Source organism: Taudactylus pleione, unplaced genomic scaffold (genome assembly GCF_031769625.1).
Source record: "Taudactylus pleione unplaced genomic scaffold, aTauple2 ptg000760l, whole genome shotgun sequence".
In the NCBI taxonomy this organism is placed as follows: Eukaryota; Metazoa; Chordata; class Amphibia; order Anura; family Myobatrachidae; genus Taudactylus; species Taudactylus pleione.
The window spans coordinates 13,140,079-13,161,760 of NW_028285162.1; positions in this window are offsets into that span (position 1 = coordinate 13,140,079).

Consider the following 21,682-nt stretch of genomic DNA (forward strand, 5'->3'; position numbering starts at 1 on the left):
CATTTGCTGTTTTCTCTTAAACGCAAAGTGGGAGAAAAATATTTCACATGACATTTGTGGGTCTTGGTCTTCAACACAATCTGTGGAATTTTGAGCTGTCTGTGCTTGCTAGAAGAGGAGATATCACAAAGTAAGCGCTTTTGTTGTTTCCATTGGTTTCAATGCATTTTGGCCTAAAACAAGCATTTGCTGTTTTCTCTTAAACGCAACGTGGGAGAAAAACCATTTCACATAACATTTGTGGGTCTTGGTCTTCAACACAATCTGTGGAATTTTGAGCTGTCTGTGTTTGCTACAAAAGGAGATATCAGAAAGTATGCGCTTTTGTTGTTTCCATTGGTTTCAATTAGGGATGTGCAGGCTCGGATAGGTTCGAGTTTGCACCTGGAGTTCGGATTTTTCCCTCCAAAAAACGGAACTCAGAACGAGGCAAAACGTCATCTTACATGGACGAACATCATCATTCCTGGTCTTTTGTCCAGGAATGATGATGTTCGTCCATGTAAGATGACGTTTTGCCTCGTTCTGAGTTCCGTTTTTTTGGAGGGAAAAATCCGAACTCCACGTGCAAACTCGAACCTATCCGAGCCTGCACATCCCTAGTTTCAATGCATTTTGGCCTTAAATGATCATTTGCTGTTTTCTCTTAAAATGCAACATGGGAGTAAAACCATTTCACATCACATTTGTGTGTCTTGGTCTTCAACACAATCTGTGAAATTTTGAGCTGTCTGTGTTTGCTACAAGAGGAGATATCACAAAGTATGCGCTTTTGTTGTTTCCATTGGTTTCAATGCATTTTGGCCTAAAATGAGCATTTGCTGTTTTCTCTTAAACGCAACATGGGAGAAAAACCATTTCACATCACATTTGTGGGTCTTGGTCTTCAACACAATCTGTGAAATTTTGATCTGTCTGTGTTTGCTACAAGAGGAGATATCACAAAGTATGCGCTTTTGTTGTTTCCATTGGTTTCAATGCATTTTGGCCTTAAACGAGCATTTGCTGTTTTCTCTTAAACACAATATGGGAGAAAAACCATTTCACATCACATTTCTGGGTCTTGGTCTTCAACACTATCTGTGAAATTTTGAGCTGTCTGTGTTTGCTACAAGAGGAGATATCACAAAGTATGCACTTTTGTTGTTTCCATTGCATTCAATGCATTTTGTCATAAAACGAGCATTTGCTGTTTTCTCTTAAATGCAACATGGGAGAAAAATATTTCACATCACATTTCTGGGTCTTGGTCTTCAACACAATCTGTGAAATTTTGAGCTGTCTGTGTTTGCTACAAGAGGAGATATCACAAAGTATGCACTTTTGTTGTTTCCATTGCATTCATTGCATTTTGTCCTAAAACTAGCCTTTGCTGTTTTCTCTTAAATGCAACATGGGAGAAAAATATTTCACATCACATTTCTGGGTCTTGGTCTTCAACACAATCTGTGAAATTTTGAGCTGTCTGTGTTTGCTACAAGAGGAGATATCACAAAGTATGCACTTTTGTTGTTTCCATTGGTTTCAATGCATTTTGACCTTAAACGAGCATTTGCTGTCTTCTCTTAAACGCAACACGGGAGAAAAACCATTTCACATCACATTTGTGGGTCTTGATCTTCAACACTATCTGTGAAATTTTGAGCTGTCTGTGTTTGGTACAAGAGGAGATATCGCAAAGTATGCACTTTTGTTGTTTCCATTGCATTCAAAGCATTTTGTCCTAAAACGAGCATTTGCTGTTTTCTCTTAAATGCAACATGGGAGAAAAATATTTCACATGACATTTGTGGGTCTTGGTCTTCAACACAATCTGTGGAATTTTGAGCTGTCTGTGCTTGCTAGAAGAGGAGATATCACAAAGTAAGCGCTTTTGTTGTTTCCATTGGTTTCAATGCATTTTGGCCTAAAACAAGCATTTGCTGTTTTCTCTTAAATGCAACGTGGGAGAAAAACCATTTCACATCACATTTGTGGGTCTTGGTCTTCAACACAATCTGTGAGATTTTGAGCTGTCTGTGTTTGCTACAAGAGAAGATATCACAAAGTATGTGTTTTTCTTATTTACATTGGTTTCAATGCACTTTGGTGTAAAATGAGTATTTGCTGTTTTCTCTTAAACACAACGTGGGAGTAAAACCATTTCAAATCAGATTTGTGGGTCTTGGTCTTCAACACAATCTGTGAAATTTTGAGCTGTCTGTGTTTGCAACAAGAGGAGATATCACAAAGTATGCGCTTTTGTTGTTTTCATTGGTTTCAATGCATTTTGGCCTTAAACGAGCATTTGCTATTTTCTCTTAAACGCAACATGGGAGAAAAACCATGTCACATCACATTTGTGGGTCTTGGTCTTCAAAACAATCTGTGAAATTTTGAGCTGTCTGTGTTTGGTACAAGAGGAGATATCACAAAGTATGCACTTTTGTTGTTTCCATTGCATTCAATGCATTTTGTCCTAAAACGAGCATTTGCTGTTTTCTCTTAAATGCAACATGGGAGAAAAATATTTCACATCACATTTCTGGGTCTTGCTCTTCAACACAATCTGTGAAATTTTGAGCTGTCTGTGTTTGCTAGAAGAGGAGATATCACAAAGTATGCACTTTTGTTGTTTCCATTGGTTTCAATGCATTTTGGCCTAAAACGAGCATTTGCTGTTTTCTCTTAAACGCAACACGGGAGAAAAACCGTTTCACATCACATTTGTGGGTCTTGATCTTCAACACTATCTGTGAAATTTTGAGCTGTCTGTGTTTGCTACAAGAGGAGATATCACAAAGTATTCGCTTTTATTGTTTCCATTGGTTTCAATGCATTTTGGCCTTAAACGAGCATTTGCTGTTTTCTCTTAAACGCAATATGGGAGAAAAACCATTTCACATCACATTTGTGGGTCTTGGTCTACAACACAATCTGTGAAATTTTGAGCTGTCTGTGTTTGGTACAAGAGGAGATATCACAAAGTATGCACTTTTGTTGTTTCCATTGCATTCAATGCATTTTGTCCTAAAACGAGCATTTGCTGTTTTCTCTTAAATGCAACATGGGAGAAAAATATTTCACATCACATTTCTGGGTCTTGGTCTTCAACACAATCTGTGGAATTTTGAGCTGTCTGTGCTTGCTACAAGAGGAGATATCACAAAGTAAGCGCTTTTGTTGTTTCCTTTGGTTTGAATGCATTTTTGCCTAAAACAAGCATTTGCTGTTTTCTCTTAAACGCAACACGGGACAAAAACCATTTCACATCACATTTGTGGGTCTTGGTCTTCAACACAATCTGTGGAATTTTGAGCTGTCTGTGCTTGCTACAAGAGGAGATATCACAAAGTAAGCGCTTTTGTTGTTTCCATTGGTTTCAATGCATTTTGGCCTAAAACAAGCATTTGCTGTTTTCTCTTAAACGCAACGTGGGAGAAAAACCATTTCACATCACATTTGTGGGTCTTGGTCTTCAACACAATCTGTGAAATATTGAGCTGTCTGTGTTTGCTACAAGAGGAGATATCACAAAGTATGTGTTTTTCTTATTTACATTGGTTTCAATGCACTTTGGTGTAAAATGAGTATTTGCTGTTTTCTCTTAAATGCAACATGGGAGAAAAATATTTCACATCACATTTCTGGGTCTTGGTCTTCAACACAATCTGTGGAATTTTGAGCAGTCTGTGCTTGCTACAAGAGGAGATATCACAAAGTATGCACTTTTGTTGTTTCCATTGCATTCATTGCATTTTGTCCTAAAACTAGCCTTTGCTGTTTTCTCTTAAATGCAACATGGGAGAAAAATATTTCACATCACATTTCTGGGTCTTGGTCTTCAACACAATCTGTGAAATTTTGAGCTGTCTGTGTTTGCTACAAGAGGAGATATCACAAAGTATGCACTTTTGTTGTTTCCATTGGTTTCAATGCATTTTGGCCTAAAACGAGCATTTGCTGTTTTCTCTTAAATGCAACATGGGAGAAAAACCATTTCACATCACATTTGTGGGTCTTGGTCTTCAACACAATCTGTGAAATTTTGAGCTGTCTGTGTTTGCTACAAGAGGAGATATCACAAAGTATGCACTTTTGTTGTTTCCATTGGTTTCAATGCATTTTGGCCTAAAACGAGTATTTGCTGTTTTCTCTTAAACGCAACACGGGAGAATAACCGTTTCACATCACATTTGTGGGTCTTGATCTTCAACACTATTGGAGCGTACACACAGTCAGATTTGTCAGACTTGTCAGATTTGTCAGATGAACGACTGAACGATTAAACGATTTCAACGAATTGGACGATTTGACCAAAGTTTTGAACGATTTGAACGATTTGAACGATTGAACGATTTTTGACTGCATTAAAATGAATGGAATCGTCCAAGTCTGACTGCAAACCCATCAGATGTCAGATATCATTATCTGACAAATGGGAACGCGCATCGTTGATCGTCCATCGTTCAGGCATGTCAGATATGAACGATTTTCCATCAGATATGAACGACTGAACGATTTTTAAATCGTTATCGTCCATATCTGAAGAAAAAATCTGATCGTGTGTATGCACCATATCTGTGAAATTTTGAGCTGTCTGTGTTTGGTACAAGAGGAGATATCACAAAGTATGCACTTTTGTTGTTTTCATTGCATTCATTGCATTTTGTCCTAAAACGAGCATTTGCTGTTTTCTCTTAAAACGCAACATGGGAGTAAAACCATTTCACATGACATTTGTGGGTCTTGGTCGTCAACACAATCTGTGAAATTTTGAGCTGTCTGTGTTTGCTACAAGAGGAGATATCACAAAGTATGCACTTTTGTTGTTTCCGTTGGTTCAATGCATTTTGGCCTTAAACGAGCATTTGCTGTTTGTTCTCTTAAATGCAATTTGGGAGAAAAACCATTTCACATCACATTTGTGGGTCTTGGTTTTCAACACAATCTGTGAAATTTTGAGCTGTCTGTGTTTGGTACAAGAGGAGATATCACAAAGTATGCACTTTTGTTGTTTCTATTGCATTCAATGCATTTTGTCCAAAAACGAGCATTTGCTGTTTTCTCTTAAATGCAACATGGGAGAAAAATATTTCAAATCACATTTCTGGGTCTTGGTCTTCAACACAATCTGTGAAATTTTGAGCTGTCTGTGTTTGCTACAAGAGGAGATATCACAAAGTATGCACTTTTGTTTCCATTGGTTTCAATGAATTTTGGCCTAAAACGAGCATTTGCTGTTTTCTCTTAAAACGCAACATGGGAGTTAAACCATTTCAGATCACATTTGTGGGTCTTGGTCTTCAACACAATCTGTGAAATTTTGAGCTGTCTGTGTTTGCTACAAGAGGAGATATCACAAAGTATGCACTTTTGTTGTTTCCATTGGTTTCAATGCATTTTGTCCTAAAACGAGCATTTACTGTTTTCTCTTAAACGCAATATGGGAAAAAAACCATTTCACATCACATTTGTGAATCTTGGTCTTCAACACAATCTGTGAAATTTTGAGCTGTCTGTGTTTGCTACAAGCGGAGATATCACAAAGTATGCGCTTTTGTTGTTTTCATTGGTTTCAATGCATTTTGGCCTTAAACGAGCATTTGCTATTTTCTCTTAAACGCAATATGGGAAAAAAACCATTTCACCTCATATTTGTGGGTCTTGGTCTTCAACACAATCTGTGAAATTTTGAGCTGTCTGTGTTTGCTACAAGCGGAGATATCACAAAGTATGCACTTTTGTTGTTTCCATTGGTTTCAATGCATTTTTGCCTAAAACAAGCATTTGCTGTTTTCTATTAAATGCAACGTGGGAGAAAAACCATTTCACATCACATTTGTGGGTCTTGGTCTTCAACACAATCTGTGAAATTTTGAGCTGTCTGTGTTTGCTACAAGAGGAGATATCACAAAGTATGCGCTTTTGTTGTTTCCATTGGTTTCAATGCATTTTGGCCTAAAACGAGCATTTGCTGTTTTCTCTTAAACGCAACACGGGACAAAAACCATTTCACATCACATTTGTGGGTCTTGGTCTTCAACACAATCTGTGGAATTTTGAGCTGTCTGTGCTTGCTACAAGAGGAGATATCACAAAGTAAGCGCTTTTGTTGTTTCCATTGGTTTCAATGCATTTTGGCCTAAAACAAGCATTTGCTGTTTTCTCTTAAACGCAACGTGGGAGAAAAACCATTTCACATCACATTTGTGGGTCTTGGTCTTCAACACAATCTGTGAAATATTGAGCTGTCTGTGTTTGCTACAAGAGGAGATATCACAAAGTATGTGTTTTTCTTATTTACATTGGTTTCAATGCACTTTGGTGTAAAATGAGTATTTGCTGTTTTCTCTTAAATGCAACACGCGAGAAAAACCATTTCACATCACATTTGTGGGTCTTGGTCTTCAACACAATCTGTGGAATTTTGAGCTGTCTGTGTTTGCTACAAGAGGAGATATCACAAAGTATGCACTTTTGTTGTTTCCATTGCATTCATTGCATTTTGTCCTAAAACTAGCCTTTGCTGTTTTCTCTTAAATGCAACATGGGAGAAAAATATTTCACATCACATTTCTGGGTCTTGGTCTTCAACACAATCTGTGAAATTTTGAGCTGTCTGTGTTTGCTACAAGAGGAGATATCACAAAGTATGCACTTTTGTTGTTTCCATTGGTTTCAATGCATTTTGGCCTAAAACGAGCATTTGCTGTTTTCTCTTAAATGCAACATGGGAGAAAAACCATTTCACATCACATTTGTGGGTCTTGGTCTTCAACACAATCTGTGAAATTTTGAGCTGTCTGTGTTTGCTACAAGAGGAGATATCACAAAGTATGCACTTTTGTTGTTTCCATTGGTTTCAATGCATTTTGGCCTAAAACGAGTATTTGCTGTTTTCTCTTAAACGCAACACGGGAGAATAACCGTTTCACATCACATTTGTGGGTCTTGATCTTCAACACTATTGGAGCGTACACACAGTCAGATTTGTCAGACTTGTCAGATTTGTCAGATGAACGACTGAACGATTAAACGATTTCAACGATTTGGACGATTTGACCAAAGTTTTGAACGATTTGAACGATTTGAACGATTTTTGACTGCATTAAAATGAATGGAATCATCCAAGTCTGACTGCAAACCCATCAGATGTCAGATATCATTATCTGACAAATGGGAACGCGCATCGTTGATCGTCCATCATTCAGGCATGTCAGATATGAACGATTTTCCATCAGATATGAACGACTGAACGATTTTTAAATCGTTATCGTCCATATCTGAAGAAAAAATCTGATTGTGTGTATGCACCATATCTGTGAAATTTTGAGCTGTCTGTGTTTGCTACAAGAGGAGATATCACAAAGTATGCGCTTTTGTTGTTTCCATTGGTTTCAATGCATTTTGGCCTTAAACGAGCATTTGCTGTTTTCTCTTAAATGCAACATGCGAGAAAAACCATTTCACATCACATTTGTGGGTCTTGGTCTTCAACACAATCTGTGGAATTTTGAGCTGTCTGTGTTTGCTACAAGAGGAGATATCACAAAGTATGCGCTTTTGTTGTTTCCATTGGTTTCAATGCATTTTGGCCTTAAACGAGCATTTGCTGTTTTCTCTTAAATGCAATTTGGGAGAAAAACCATTTCACATCACATTTGTGGGTCTTGGTCTTCAACACAATCTGTGAAATTTTGAGCTGTCTGTGTTTGGTACAAGAGGAGATATCACAAAGTATGCACTTTTGTTGTTTTCATTGCATTCATTGCATTTTGTCCTAAAACGAGCATTTGCTGTTTTCTCTTAAAACGCAACATGGGAGTAAAACCATTTCACATGACATTTGTGGGTCTTGGTCGTCAACACAATCTGTGAAATTTTGAGCTGTCTGTGTTTGCTACAAGAGGAGATATCACAAAGTATGCACTTTTGTTGTTTCCGTTGGTTCAATGCATTTTGGCCTTAAACGAGCATTTGCTGTTTGTTCTCTTAAATGCAATTTGGGAGAAAAACCATTTCACATCACATTTGTGGGTCTTGGTTTTCAACACAATCTGTGAAATTTTGAGCTGTCTGTGTTTGGTACAAGAGGAGATATCACAAAGTATGCACTTTTGTTGTTTCTATTGCATTCAATGCATTTTGTCCAAAAACGAGCATTTGCTGTTTTCTCTTAAATGCAACATGGGAGAAAAATATTTCAAATCACATTTCTGGGTCTTGGTCTTCAACACAATCTGTGAAATTTTGAGCTGTCTGTGTTTGCTACAAGAGGAGATATCACAAAGTATGCACTTTTGTTTCCATTGGTTTCAATGCATTTTGGCCTAAAACGAGCATTTGCTGTTTTCTCTTAAAACGCAACATGGGAGTTAAACCATTTCAGATCACATTTGTGGGTCTTGGTCTTCAACACAATCTGTGAAATTTTGAGCTGTCTGTGTTTGCTACAAGAGGAGATATCACAAAGTATGCACTTTTGTTGTTTCCATTGGTTTCAATGCATTTTGTCCTAAAACGAGCATTTACTGTTTTCTCTTAAACGCAATATGGGAAAAAAACCATTTCACATCACATTTGTGAATCTTGGTCTTCAACACAATCTGTGAAATTTTGAGCTGTCTGTGTTTGCTACAAGCGGAGATATCACAAAGTATGCACTTTTGTTGTTTCCATTGGTTTCAATGCATTTTGGCCTAAAACGAGTATTTGCTGTTTTCTCTTAAACGCAACACGGGAGAATAACCGTTTCACATCACATTTGTGGGTCTTGATCTTCAACACTATCTGTGAAATTTTGAGCTGTCTGTGTTTGCTACAAGAGGAGATATCACAAAGTATGTGCTTTTGTTGTTTCCATTGGTTTCAATGCATTTTGGCCTTAAACGAGCATTTGCTGTTTTCTCTTAAATGCAACATGCGAGTAAAACCATTTCACATCACATTTGTAGGTCTTGGTCTTCAACACAATCTGTGGAATTTTGAGCTGTCTGTGTTTGCTACAAGAGGAGATATCACAAAGTATGCGTTTTTCTTGTTTACATTGGTTTCAATGCATTTTGGCGTAAAATGAGCATTTGCTGTTTTCTCTTAAACGCAATGTGGGAGAAAAAACATTTCAAATCACATTTGTGGGTCTTGGTCTTCAACACAATCTGTGAAATTTTGAGCTGTCTGTGTTTGCTACAAGAGGAGATATCACAAAGTAAGCACTTTTGTTGTTTCTATTGCATTCAATGCATTTTGTCCTAAAAAGAGCATTTGCTGTTTTCTCTTAAATGCAACATGGGAGAAAAATATTTCAAATCACATTTCTGGGTCTTGGTCTTCAACACAATCTATGAAATTTTGAGCTGTCTGTGTTTGGTACCAGAGGAGATATCACAAAGTATGCGCTTTTGTTGTTTCCATTGGTTTCAATGCATTTTGGCCTTAAACGAGCATTTGCTGTTTTCTCTTAAAACGCAACATGGGAGTAAAACCATTTCACATCACATTTGTGGGTCTTGGTCATCAACACAATCTGTGAAATTTTGAGCTGTCTGTGTTTGCTACAAGAGGAGATATCACAAAGTATGCACTTTTGTTGTTTCCGTTGGTTCAATGCATTTTGGCCTTAAACGAGCATTTGCTGTTTTTTCTCTTAAACGCAAAGTGGGAGAAAAACCAATTCACATCACATTTGTGGGTCTTGGTCTTCAACACAATCTGTGAAATTTTGAGCTGTCTGTGTTTGCTACAAGAGGAGATATCACAAAGTATGCGCTTTTGTTGTTTCCATTGGTTTCAATGCATTTTGGCCTAAAACGAGCATTTGCTGTTTTCTCTTAAACGCAACACGGGACAAAAACCATTTCACATCACATTTGTGGGTCTTGGTCTTCAACACAATCTGTGGAATTTTGAGCTGTCTGTGCTTGCTACAAGAGGAGATATCACAAAGTAAGCGCTTTTGTTGTTTCCATTGGTTTCAATGCATTTTGGCCTAAAACAAGCATTTGCTGTTTTCTCTTAAAGGCAACGTGGGAGAAAAACCATTTCACATCACATTTGTGGGTCTTGGTCTTCAACACAATCTGTGAAATATTGAGCTGTCTGTGTTTGCTACAAGAGGAGATATCACAAAGTATGTGTTTTTCTTATTTACATTGGTTTCAATGCACTTTGGTGTAAAATGAGTATTTGCTGTTTTCTCTTAAATGCAACACGCGAGAAAAACCATTTCACATCACATTTGTGGGTCTTGGTCTTCAACACAATCTGTGGAATTTTGAGCTGTCTGTGTTTGCTACAAGAGGAGATATCACAAAGTATGCACTTTTGTTGTTTCCATTGCATTCATTGCATTTTGTCCTAAAACTAGCCTTTGCTGTTTTCTCTTAAATGCAACATGGGAGAAAAACCATTTCACTTCACATTTGTGGGTCTTGGTCTTCAACACAATCTGTGAAATTTTGAGCTGTCTGTGTTTGCTACAAGAGGAGATATCACAAAGTATGCACTTTTGTTGTTTCCATTGCATTCAATGCATTTTGTCATAAAACGAGCATTTGCTGTTTTCTCTTAAATGCAACATGGGAGAAAAATATTTCACATCACATTTCTGGGTCTTGGTCTTCAACACAATCTGTGAAATTTTGAGCTGTCTGTGTTTGCTACAAGAGGAGATATCACAAAGTATGCACTTTTGTTGTTTCCATTGCATTCATTGCATTTTGTCCTAAATCTAGCCTTTGCTGTTTTCTCTTAAATGCAACATGGGAGAAAAATATTTCACATCACATTTCTGGGTCTTGGTCTTCAACACTATCTGTGAAATTTTGAGCTGTCTGTGTTTGGTACAAGAGGAGATATCGCAAAGTATGCACTTTTGTTGTTTCCATTGCATTCAAAGCATTTTGTCCTAAAACGAGCATTTGCTGTTTTCTCTTAAATGCAACATGGGAGAAAAATATTTCACATGACATTTGTGGGTCTTGGTCTTCAACACAATCTGTGGAATTTTGAGCTGTCTGTGCTTGCTAGAAGAGGAGATATCACAAAGTAAGCGCTTTTGTTGTTTCCATTGGTTTCAATGCATTTTGGCCTAAAACAAGCATTTGCTGTTTTCTCTTAAACGCAACGTGGGAGAAAAACCATTTCACATCACATTTGTTGGTCTTGGTCTTCAACACAATCTGTGGAATTTTGAGCTGTCTGTGTTTGCTACAAAAGGAGATATCAGAAAGTATGCGCTTTTGTTGTTTCCATTGGTTTCAATTAGGGATGTGCAGGCTCGGATAGGTTCGAGTTTGCACGTGGAGTTCAGATTTTTCCCTCCAAAAAACGGAACTCAGAACGAGGCAAAACGTCATCTTACATGGACGAACATCATCATTCCTGGTCTTTTGTCCAGGAATGATGATGTTCGTCCATGTAAGATGACGTTTTGCCTCGTTCTGAGTTCCGTTTTTTTGGAGGGAAAAATCCGAACTCCACGTGCAAACTCGAACCTATCCGAGCCTGCACATCCCTAGTTTCAATGCATTTTGGCCTTAAATGATCATTTGCTGTTTTCTCTTAAAATGCAACATGGGAGTAAAACCATTTCACATCACATTTGTGTGTCTTGGTCTTCAACACAATCTGTGAAATTTTGAGCTGTCTGTGTTTGCTACAAGAGGAGATATCACAAAGTATGCGCTTTTGTTGTTTCCATTGGTTTCAATGCATTTTGTCCTAAAATGAGCATTTGCTGTTTTCTCTTAAACGCAACATGGGAGAAAAACCATTTCACATCACATTTGTGGGTCTTGGTCTTCAACACAATCTGTGAAATTTTGATCTGTCTGTGTTTGCTACAAGAGGAGATATCACAAAGTATGCGCTTTTGTTGTTTCCATTGGTTTCAATGCATTTTGGCCTTAAACGAGCATTTGCTGTTTTCTCTTAAACACAATATGGGAGAAAAACCATTTCACATCACATTTCTGGGTCTTGGTCTTCAACACTATCTGTGAAATTTTGAGCTGTCTGTGTTTGCTACAAGAGGAGATATCACAAAGTATGCACTTTTGTTGTTTCCATTGCATTCAATGCATTTTGTCATAAAACGAGCATTTGCTGTTTTCTCTTAAATGCAACATGGGAGAAAAATATTTCACATCACATTTCTGGGTCTTGGTCTTCAACACAATCTGTGAAATTTTGAGCTGTCTGTGTTTGCTACAAGAGGAGATATCACAAAGTATGCACTTTTGTTGTTTCCATTGCATTCATTGCATTTTGTCCTAAAACTAGCCTTTGCTGTTTTCTCTTAAATGCAACATGGGAGAAAAATATTTCACATCACATTTCTGGGTCTTGGTCTTCAACACAATCTGTGAAATTTTGAGCTGTCTGTGTTTGCTACAAGAGGAGATATCACAAAGTATGCACTTTTGTTGTTTCCATTGGTTTCAATGCATTTTGACCTTAAACGAGCATTTGCTGTCTTCTCTTAAACGCAACACGGGAGAAAAACCGTTTCACATCACATTTGTGGGTCTTGATCTTCAACACTATCTGTGAAATTTTGAGCTGTCTGTGTTTGGTACAAGAGGAGATATCGCAAAGTATGCACTTTTGTTGTTTCCATTGCATTCAAAGCATTTTGTCCTAAAACGAGCATTTGCTGTTTTCTCTTAAATGCAACATGGGAGAAAAATATTTCACATGACATTTGTGGGTCTTGGTCTTCAACACAATCTGTGGAATTTTGAGCTGTCTGTGCTTGCTAGAAGAGGAGATATCACAAAGTAAGCGCTTTTGTTGTTTCCATTGGTTTCAATGCATTTTGGCCTAAAACAAGCATTTGCTGTTTTCTCTTAAACGCAACGTGGGAGAAAAACCATTTCACATCACATTTGTGGGTCTTGGTCTTCAACACAATCTGTGAAATTTTGAGCTGTCTGTGTTTGCTACAAGAGAAGATATCACAAAGTATGTGTTTTTCTTATTTACATTGGTTTCAATGCACTTTGGTGTAAAATGAGTATTTGCTGTTTTCTCTTAAACGCAACGTGGGAGTAAAACCATTTCAAATCAGATTTGTGGGTCTTGGTCTTCAACACAATCTGTGAAATTTTGAGCTGTCTGTGTTTGCAACAAGAGGAGATATCACAAAGTATGCGATTTTGTTGTTTTCATTGGTTTCAATGCATTTTGGCCTTAAACGAGCATTTGCTATTTTCTCTTAAACGCAACATGGGAGAAAAACCATGTCACATCACATTTGTGGGTCTTGGTCTTCAAAACAATCTGTGAAATTTTGAGCTGTCTGTGTTTGGTACAAGAGGAGATATCACAAAGTATGCACTTTTGTTGTTTCCATTGGTTTCAATGCATTTTGGCCTAAAACGAGCATTTGCTATTTTCTCTTAAACGCAACATGGGAGAAAAACCATGTCACATCACATTTCTGGGTCTTGGTCTTCAACACAATCTGTGAAATTTTGAGCTGTCTGTGTTTGCTAGAAGAGGAGATATCACAAAGTATGCACTTTTGTTGTTTCCATTGGTTTCAATGCATTTTGGCCTAAAACGAGCATTTGCTGTTTTCTCTTAAATGCAACACGGGAGAAAAACCGTTTCACATCACATTTGTGAGTCTTGATCTTCAACACTATCTGTGAAATTTTGAGCTGTCTGTGTTTGCTACAAGAGGAGATATCACAAAGTATTCGCTTTTATTGTTTCCATTGGTTTCAATGCATTTTGGCCTTAAACGAGCATTTGCTGTTTTCTCTTAAACGCAATATGGGAGAAAAACCATTTCACATCACATTTGTGGGTCTTGGTCTACAACACAATCTTTGAAATTTTGAACTGTCTGTGTTTGGTACAAGAGGAGATATCACAAAGTATGCACTTTTGTTGTTTCCATTGCATTCAATGCATTTTGTCCTAAAACGAGCATTTGCTGTTTTCTCTTAAATGCAACATGGGAGAAAAATATTTCACATCACATTTCTGGGTCTTGGTCTTCAACACAATCTGTGGAATTTTGAGTTGTCTGTGCTTGCTACAAGAGGAGATATCACAAAGTAAGCGCTTTTGTTGTTTCCTTTGGTTTCAATGCATTTTTGCCTAAAACAAGCATTTGCTGTTTTCTATTAAATGCAATGTGGGAGAAAAACCATTTCACATCACATTTGTGGGTCTTGGTCTTCAACACAATCTGTGAAATTTTGAGCTGTCTGTGTTTGCTACAAGAGGAGATATCACAAAGTATGCGCTTTTGTTGTTTCCATTGGTTTCAATGCATTTTGGCCTAAAACGAGCATTTGCTGTTTTCTCTTAAACGCAACACGGGAGAAAAACCATTTCACATCACATTTGTGGGTCTTGGTCTTCAACACAATCTGTGGAATTTTGAGCTGTCTGTGCTTGCTACAAGAGGAGATATCACAAAGTAAGCGCTTTTGTTGTTTCCATTGGTTTCAATGCATTTTGGCCTAAAACAAGCATTTGCTGTTTTCTCTTAAACGCAACGTGGGAGAAAAACCATTTCACATCACATTTGTGGGTCTTGGTCTTCAACACAATCTGTGAAATATTGAGCTGTCTGTGTTTGCTACAAGAGGAGATATCACAAAGTATGTGTTTTTCTTATTTACATTGGTTTCAATGCACTTTGGTTTAAAATGAGTATTTGCTGTTTTCTCTTAAATGCAACACGCGAGAAAAACCATTTCACATCACATTTCTGGGTCTTGGTCTTCAACACAATCTGTGAAATTTTGAGCTGTGTGTGTTTGCTAGAAGAGGAGATATCACAAAGTATGCACTTTTGTTGTTTCCATTGGTTTCAATGCATTTTGGCCTAAAACGAGCATTTGCTGTTTTCTCTTAAATGCAACACGGGAGAAAAACCGTTTCACATCACATTTGTGAGTCTTGATCTTCAACACTATCTGTGAAATTTTGAGCTGTCTGTGTTTGCTACAAGAGGAGATATCACAAAGTATTCGCTTTTATTGTTTCCATTGGTTTCAATGCATTTTGGCCTAAAACGAGCATTTGCTGTTTTCTCTTAAATGCAACATGGGAGAAAAATATTTCACATCACATTTCTGGGTCTTGGTCTTCAACACAATCTGTGAAATTTTGAGCTGTCTGTGTTTGCTAGAAGAGGAGATATCACAAAGTATGCACTTTTGTTGTTTCCATTGGTTTCAATGCATTTTGGCCTAAAACGAGCATTTGCTGTTTTCTCTTAAATGCAACACGGGAGAAAAACCGTTTCACATCACATTTGTGAGTCTTGATCTTCAACACTATCTGTGAAATTTTGAGCTGTCTGTGTTTGCTACAAGAGGAGATATCACAAAGTATTCGCTTTTATTGTTTCCATTGGTTTCAATGCATTTTGGCCTTAAACGAGCATTTGCTGTTTTCTCTTAAACGCAATATGGGAGAAAAACCATTTCACATCACATTTGTGGGTCTTGGTCTACAACACAATCTTTGAAATTTTGAACTGTCTGTGTTTGGTACAAGAGGAGATATCACAAAGTATGCACTTTTGTTGTTTCCATTGCATTCAATGCATTTTGTCCTAAAACGAGCATTTGCTGTTTTCTCTTAAATGCAACATGGGAGAAAAATATTTCACATCACATTTCTGGGTCTTGGTCTTCAACACAATCTGTGGAATTTTGAGCTGTCTGTGCTTGCTACAAGAGGAGATATCACAAAGTAAGCGCTTTTGTTGTTTCCTTTGGTTTCAATGCATTTTTGCCTAAAACAAGCATTTGCTGTTTTCTATTAAATGCAATGTGGGAGAAAAACCATTTCACATCACATTTGTGGGTCTTGGTCTTCAACACAATCTGTGAAATTTTGAGCTGTCTGTGTTTGCTACAAGAGGAGATATCACAAAGTATGCGCTTTTGTTGTTTCCATTGGTTTCAATGCATTTTGGCCTAAAACGAGCATTTGCTGTTTTCTCTTAAACGCAACACGGGAGAAAAACCATTTCACATCACATTTGTGGGTCTTGGTCTTCAACACAATCTGTGGAATTTTGAGCTGTCTGTGCTTGCTACAAGAGGAGATATCACAAAGTAAGCGCTTTTGTTGTTTCCATTGGTTTCAATGCATTTTGGCCTAAAACAAGCATTTGCTGTTTTCTCTTAAACGCAACGTGGGAGAAAAACCATTTCACATCACATTTGTGGGTCTTGGTCTTCAACACAATCTGTGAAATATTGAGCTGTCTGTGTTTGCTACAAGAGGAGATATCACAAAGTATGTGTTTTTCTTATTTACATTGGTTTCAATGCACTTTGGTTTAAAATGAGTATTTGCTGTTTTCTCTTAAATGCAACACGCGAGAAAAACCATTTCACATCACATTTGTGGGTCTTGGTCTTCAACACAATCTGTGGAATTTTGAGCTGTCTGTGTTTGCTACAAGAGGAGATATCACAAAGTATGCATTTTTGTTGTTTACATTGGTTTCAATGCATTTTGGTGTAATATGAGCATTTGCTGTTTTCTCTTAAACGCAACATGGGAGAAAAACCATTTCACTTCACATTTGTGGGTCTTGGTCTTCAACACAATCTGTGAAATTTTGAGCTGTCTGTGTTTGCTACAAGAGGAGATATCACAAAGTGTGCGCTTTTGTTGTTTCCATTGGTTTCAATGCATTTTGGCCTTAAACGAGCATTTGCTGTTTTCTCTTAAATGCAACATGTGAGAAAAACCATTTCACATCACATTTGTGGGTCTTGGTCTTCAACACAATCTGTGGAATTTTGAGCTGTCTGTGTTTGCTACAAGAGGAGATATCACAAAGTATGCGTTTTTCTTGTTTACATTGGTTTCAATGCATTTTGGCGTAAAATGAGCATTTGCTGTTTTCTCTTAAACACAATGTGGGAGAAAAAACATTTCAAATCACATTTGTGGGTCTTGGTCTTCAACACAATCTGTGAAATTTTGTGCTGTCTGTGTTTGCTACAAGAGGAGATATCACAAAGTATGCACTTTTGTTGTTTCCATTGGTTTCAATGCATTTTGGCATTAAACGAGCATTTGCTGTTTTCTCTTAAAACGCAACATGGGAGTAAAACCATTTCACATCACATTTGTGGGTCTTGGTCGTCAACACAATCTTTGAAATTTTGAGCTGTCTGTGTTTGCTACAAGAGGAGATATCACAAAGTATGCGCTTTTGTTGTTTCCATTGGTTTCAATGCATTTTGGCCTTAAACGAGCATTTGCTGTTTTCTCTTAAATGCAATTTGGGAGAAAAACCATTTCACATCACATTTGTGGGTCTTGGTCTTCAACACAATCTGTGAAATTTTGAGCTGTCTGTGTTTGGTACAAGAGGAGATATCACAAAGTATGCACTTTTGTTGTTTTCATTGCATTCATTGCATTTTGTCCTAAAACGAGCATTTGCTGTTTGTTCTCTTAAACGCAAAGTGGGAGAAAAAACATTTCACATCACATTTGTGGGTCTTGGTCTTCAACACAATCTGTGAAATTTTGAGCTGTCTGTGTTTGCTACAAGAGGAGATATCACAAAGTATGCACTTTTGTTGTTTCCATTGGTTTCAATGCATTTTGGCCTAAAACGAGCATTTGCTGTTTTCTCTTAAACGCAACATGGGAGAAAAACCATTTCACATCACATTTGTGGGTCTTGGTCTTCAACACAATCTGTGAAATTTTGAGCTGTCTGTGTTTGCTACAAGAGGAGATATCACAAAGTATGCGTTTTTCTTGTTTACATTGGTTTCAATGCTTTTTTTCCTAAAATGAGCATTTGCTGTTTTCTCTTAAACGCAACATGGGAGAAAAACCATTTCACTTCACATTTGTGGGTCTTGGTCTTCAACACAATCTGTGAAATTTTGAGCTGTCTGTGTTTGGTACAAGAGGAGATATCACAAAGTATGCACTTTTGTTGTTTCCATTGAATTCAATGCATTTTGTCCTAAAACAAGCATTTGCTGTTTTCTCTTAAATGCAACATGAGAGAAAAATATTTCACATCACATTTCTGGGTCTTTGTCATCAACACAATCTGTGAAATTTTGAGCTGTCTGTGTTTGCTACAAGAGGAGATATCACAAAGTATGCACTTTTGTTGTTTCCATTGGATTCAATGCATTTTGGCCTAAAACGAGCATTTGCTGTTTTCTCTTAAAACAACACGGGAGAAAAACCGTTTCACATCACATTTGTGGGTCTTGATCTTCAACACTATCTGTGAAATTTTGAGCTGTCTGTGTTTGCTACAAGAGGAGATATCACAAAGTATGCGCTTTTGTTGTTTCCATTGGTTTCAATGCATTTTGGCCTTAAACGAGCATTTGCTGTTTTCTCTTAAATGCAACATGCGAGAAAAACCATTTCACATCACATTTGTGGGTCTTGGTCTTCAACACAATCTGTGGAATTTTGAGCTGTCTGTGTTTGCTACAAGAGGAGATATCACAAAGTATGCATTTTTCTTGTTTACATTGGTTTCAATGCATTTTGGCGTAAAATGAGCATTTGCTGTTTTCTCTTAAACGCAACGTGGGAGAAGAAACATTTCAAATCACATTTGTGGGTCTTGGTCTTCAACACAATCTGTGAAATTTTGAGCTGTCTGTGTTTGCTACAAGAGGAGATATCACAAAGTATGCATTTTTGTTGTTTACATTGGTTTCAATGCATTTTGGTGTAATATGAGCATTTGCTGTTTTCTCTTAAACGCAACATGGGAGAAAAACCATTTCACTTCACATTTGTGGGTCTTGGTCTTCAACACAATCTGTGAAATTTTGAGCTGTCTGTGTTTGCTACAAGAGGAGATATCACAAAGTGTGCGCTTTTGTTGTTTCCATTGGTTTCAATGCATTTTGGCCTTAAACGAGCATTTGCTGTTTTCTCTTAAATGCAACATGTGAGAAAAACCATTTCACATCACATTTGTGGGTCTTGGTCTTCAACACAATCTGTGGAATTTTGAGCTGTCTGTGTTTGCTACAAGAGGAGATATCACAAAGTATGCGTTTTTCTTGTTTACATTGGTTTCAATGCATTTTGGCGTAAAATGAGCATTTGCTGTTTTCTCTTAAACACAATGTGGGAGAAAAAACATTTCAAATCACATTTGTGGGTCTTGGTCTTCAACACAATCTGTGAAATTTTGTGCTGTCTGTGTTTGCTACAAGAGGAGATATCACAAAGTATGCACTTTTGTTGTTTCCATTGGTTTCAATGCATTTTGGCATTAAACGAGCATTTGCTGTTTTCTCTTAAAACGCAACATGGGAGTAAAACCATTTCACATCACATTTGTGGGTCTTGGTCGTCAACACAATCTTTGAAATTTTGAGCTGTCTGTGTTTGCTACAAGAGGAGATATCCCAAAGTATGCACTTTTGTTGTTTCCGTTGGTTCAATGCATTTTGGCCTTAAATGAGCATTTGCTGTTTTTTCTTTTAAACGCAAAGTGGGAGAAAGACCATTTCACATCACATTTGTGGGTCTTGGTCTTCAACACAATCTGTGAAATTTTGAGCTGTCTGTGTTTGCTACAAGAGGAGATTTCACAAAGTATGCACTTTTGTTGTTTCCTTTGGTTTCAATGCATTTTGGCCTAAAACGAGCATTTGCTGTTTTCTCTTAAACGCAACATGGGAGAAAAACCGTTTCACATCAAATTTGAGGTCTTGATCTTCAACGCTATCTGTGAAATTTTGAGCTGTCTGTGTTTGCTACAAGAGGAGATATCACAAAGTATGCACTTTTGTTGTTTCCATTGGTTTCAATGCATTTTGGCCTAAAATGAGCATTTACTGTTTTCTCTTAAACGCAATATGGGAGAAAAACCATTTCACATCACATTTGTGGGTCTTGGTCTTCAACACAATCTGTGAAATTTTGAGCTGTCTGTGTTTGCTACAAGAGGAGATATCACAAAGTATGCGCTTTTGTTGTTTCCATTGATTTCAATGCATTTTGGCCTTAAATGAGCATTTGCTGTTTTCTCTTAAACGCAATATGGGAGAAAAACCATTTCACATCACATTTGTGGGTCTTGGTCTACAACACAATCTGTGAAATTTTGAGCTGTCTGTGTTTGGTACAAGAGGAGATATCACAAAGTATGCACTTTTGTTGTTTCCATTGCATTCAATGCATTTTGTCCTAAAAAGAGCATTTGCTGTTTTCTCTTAAATGCAACATGAGAGAAAAATATTTCCCATCACATTTCTGGGTCTTTGTCATCAACACAATCTGTGAAATTTTGAGCTGTCTGTGTTTGCTACAAGAGGAGATATCACAAAGTATGCACTTTTGTTGTTTCCATTGGTTTCAATGCATTTTGGCCTAAAACGAGCATTTGCTGTTTTCTCTTAAAACAACACGGGAGAAAAACCGTTTCACATCACATTTGTGGGTCTTGATCTTCAACACTATCTGTGAAATTTTGAGCTGTCTGTGTTTGCTACAAGAGGAGATATCACAAAGTATGCGCTTTTGTTGTTTCCCTTGGTTTCAATGCATTTTGGCCTAAAACGAGCATTTGCTGTTTTCTCTTAAACGCAAAGTGGGAGAAAAACCATTTCACATCACATTTGTGGGTCTTGGTCTTCAACACAATCTGTGAAATTTTGAGCTGTCTGTGTTTGCTACAAGAGTAGATATCACAAAGTATGCGCTTTTGTTGTTTCCATTGGTTTCAATGCATTTTGGCCTAAAATGAGCATTTGCTGTTTACTCTTAAATGCAACATGCGAGAAAAACCATTTCACATCACATTTGTGGGTCTTGGTCTTCAACACAATCTGTGAAATTTTGAGCTGTCTGTGTTTGCTACAAGAGGAGATATCACAAAGTATGCGCTTTTGTTGTTTCCATTGGTTTCAATGCATTTTGGCCTTAAACGAGCATTTGCTGTTTTCTCTTAAATGCAATTTGGGAGAAAAACCATTTCACATCACATTTGTGGGTCTTGGTCTTCAACACAATCTGTGAAATTTTGAGCTGTCTGTGTTTGGTACAAGAGGAGATATCACAAAGTATGCACTTTTGTTGTTTTCATTGCATTCATTGCATTTTGTCCTAAAACGAGCATTTGCTGTTTGTTCTCTTAAACGCAAAGTGGGAGAAAAAACATTTCACATCACATTTGTGGGTCTTGGTCTTCAACACAATCTGTGGAATTTTGAGCTGTCTGTGTTTGCTACAAGAGGAGATATCACAAAGTATGCACTTTTGTTGTTTCCATTGCATTCATTGCATTTTGTCCTAAAACTAGCCTTTGCTGTTTTCTCTTAAATGCAACATGGGAGAAAAATATTTCACATCACATTTCTGGGTCTTGGTCTTCAACACAATCTGTGAAATTTTGAGCTGTCTGTGTTTGCTACAAGAGGAGATATCACAAAGTATGCACTTTTGTTGTTTCCATTGGTTTCAATGCATTTTGGCCTAAAACGAGCATTTGCTGTTTTCTCTTAAACGCAACATGGGAGAAAAACCATTTCACATCACATTTGTGGGTCTTGGTCTTCAACACAATCTGTGAAATTTTGAGCTGTCTGTGTTTGCTACAAGAGGAGATATCACAAAGTATGCACTTTTGTTGTTTCCATTGGTTTCAATGCATTTTGGCCTAAAACGAGTATTTGCTGTTTTCTCTTAAACGCAACACGGGAGAATA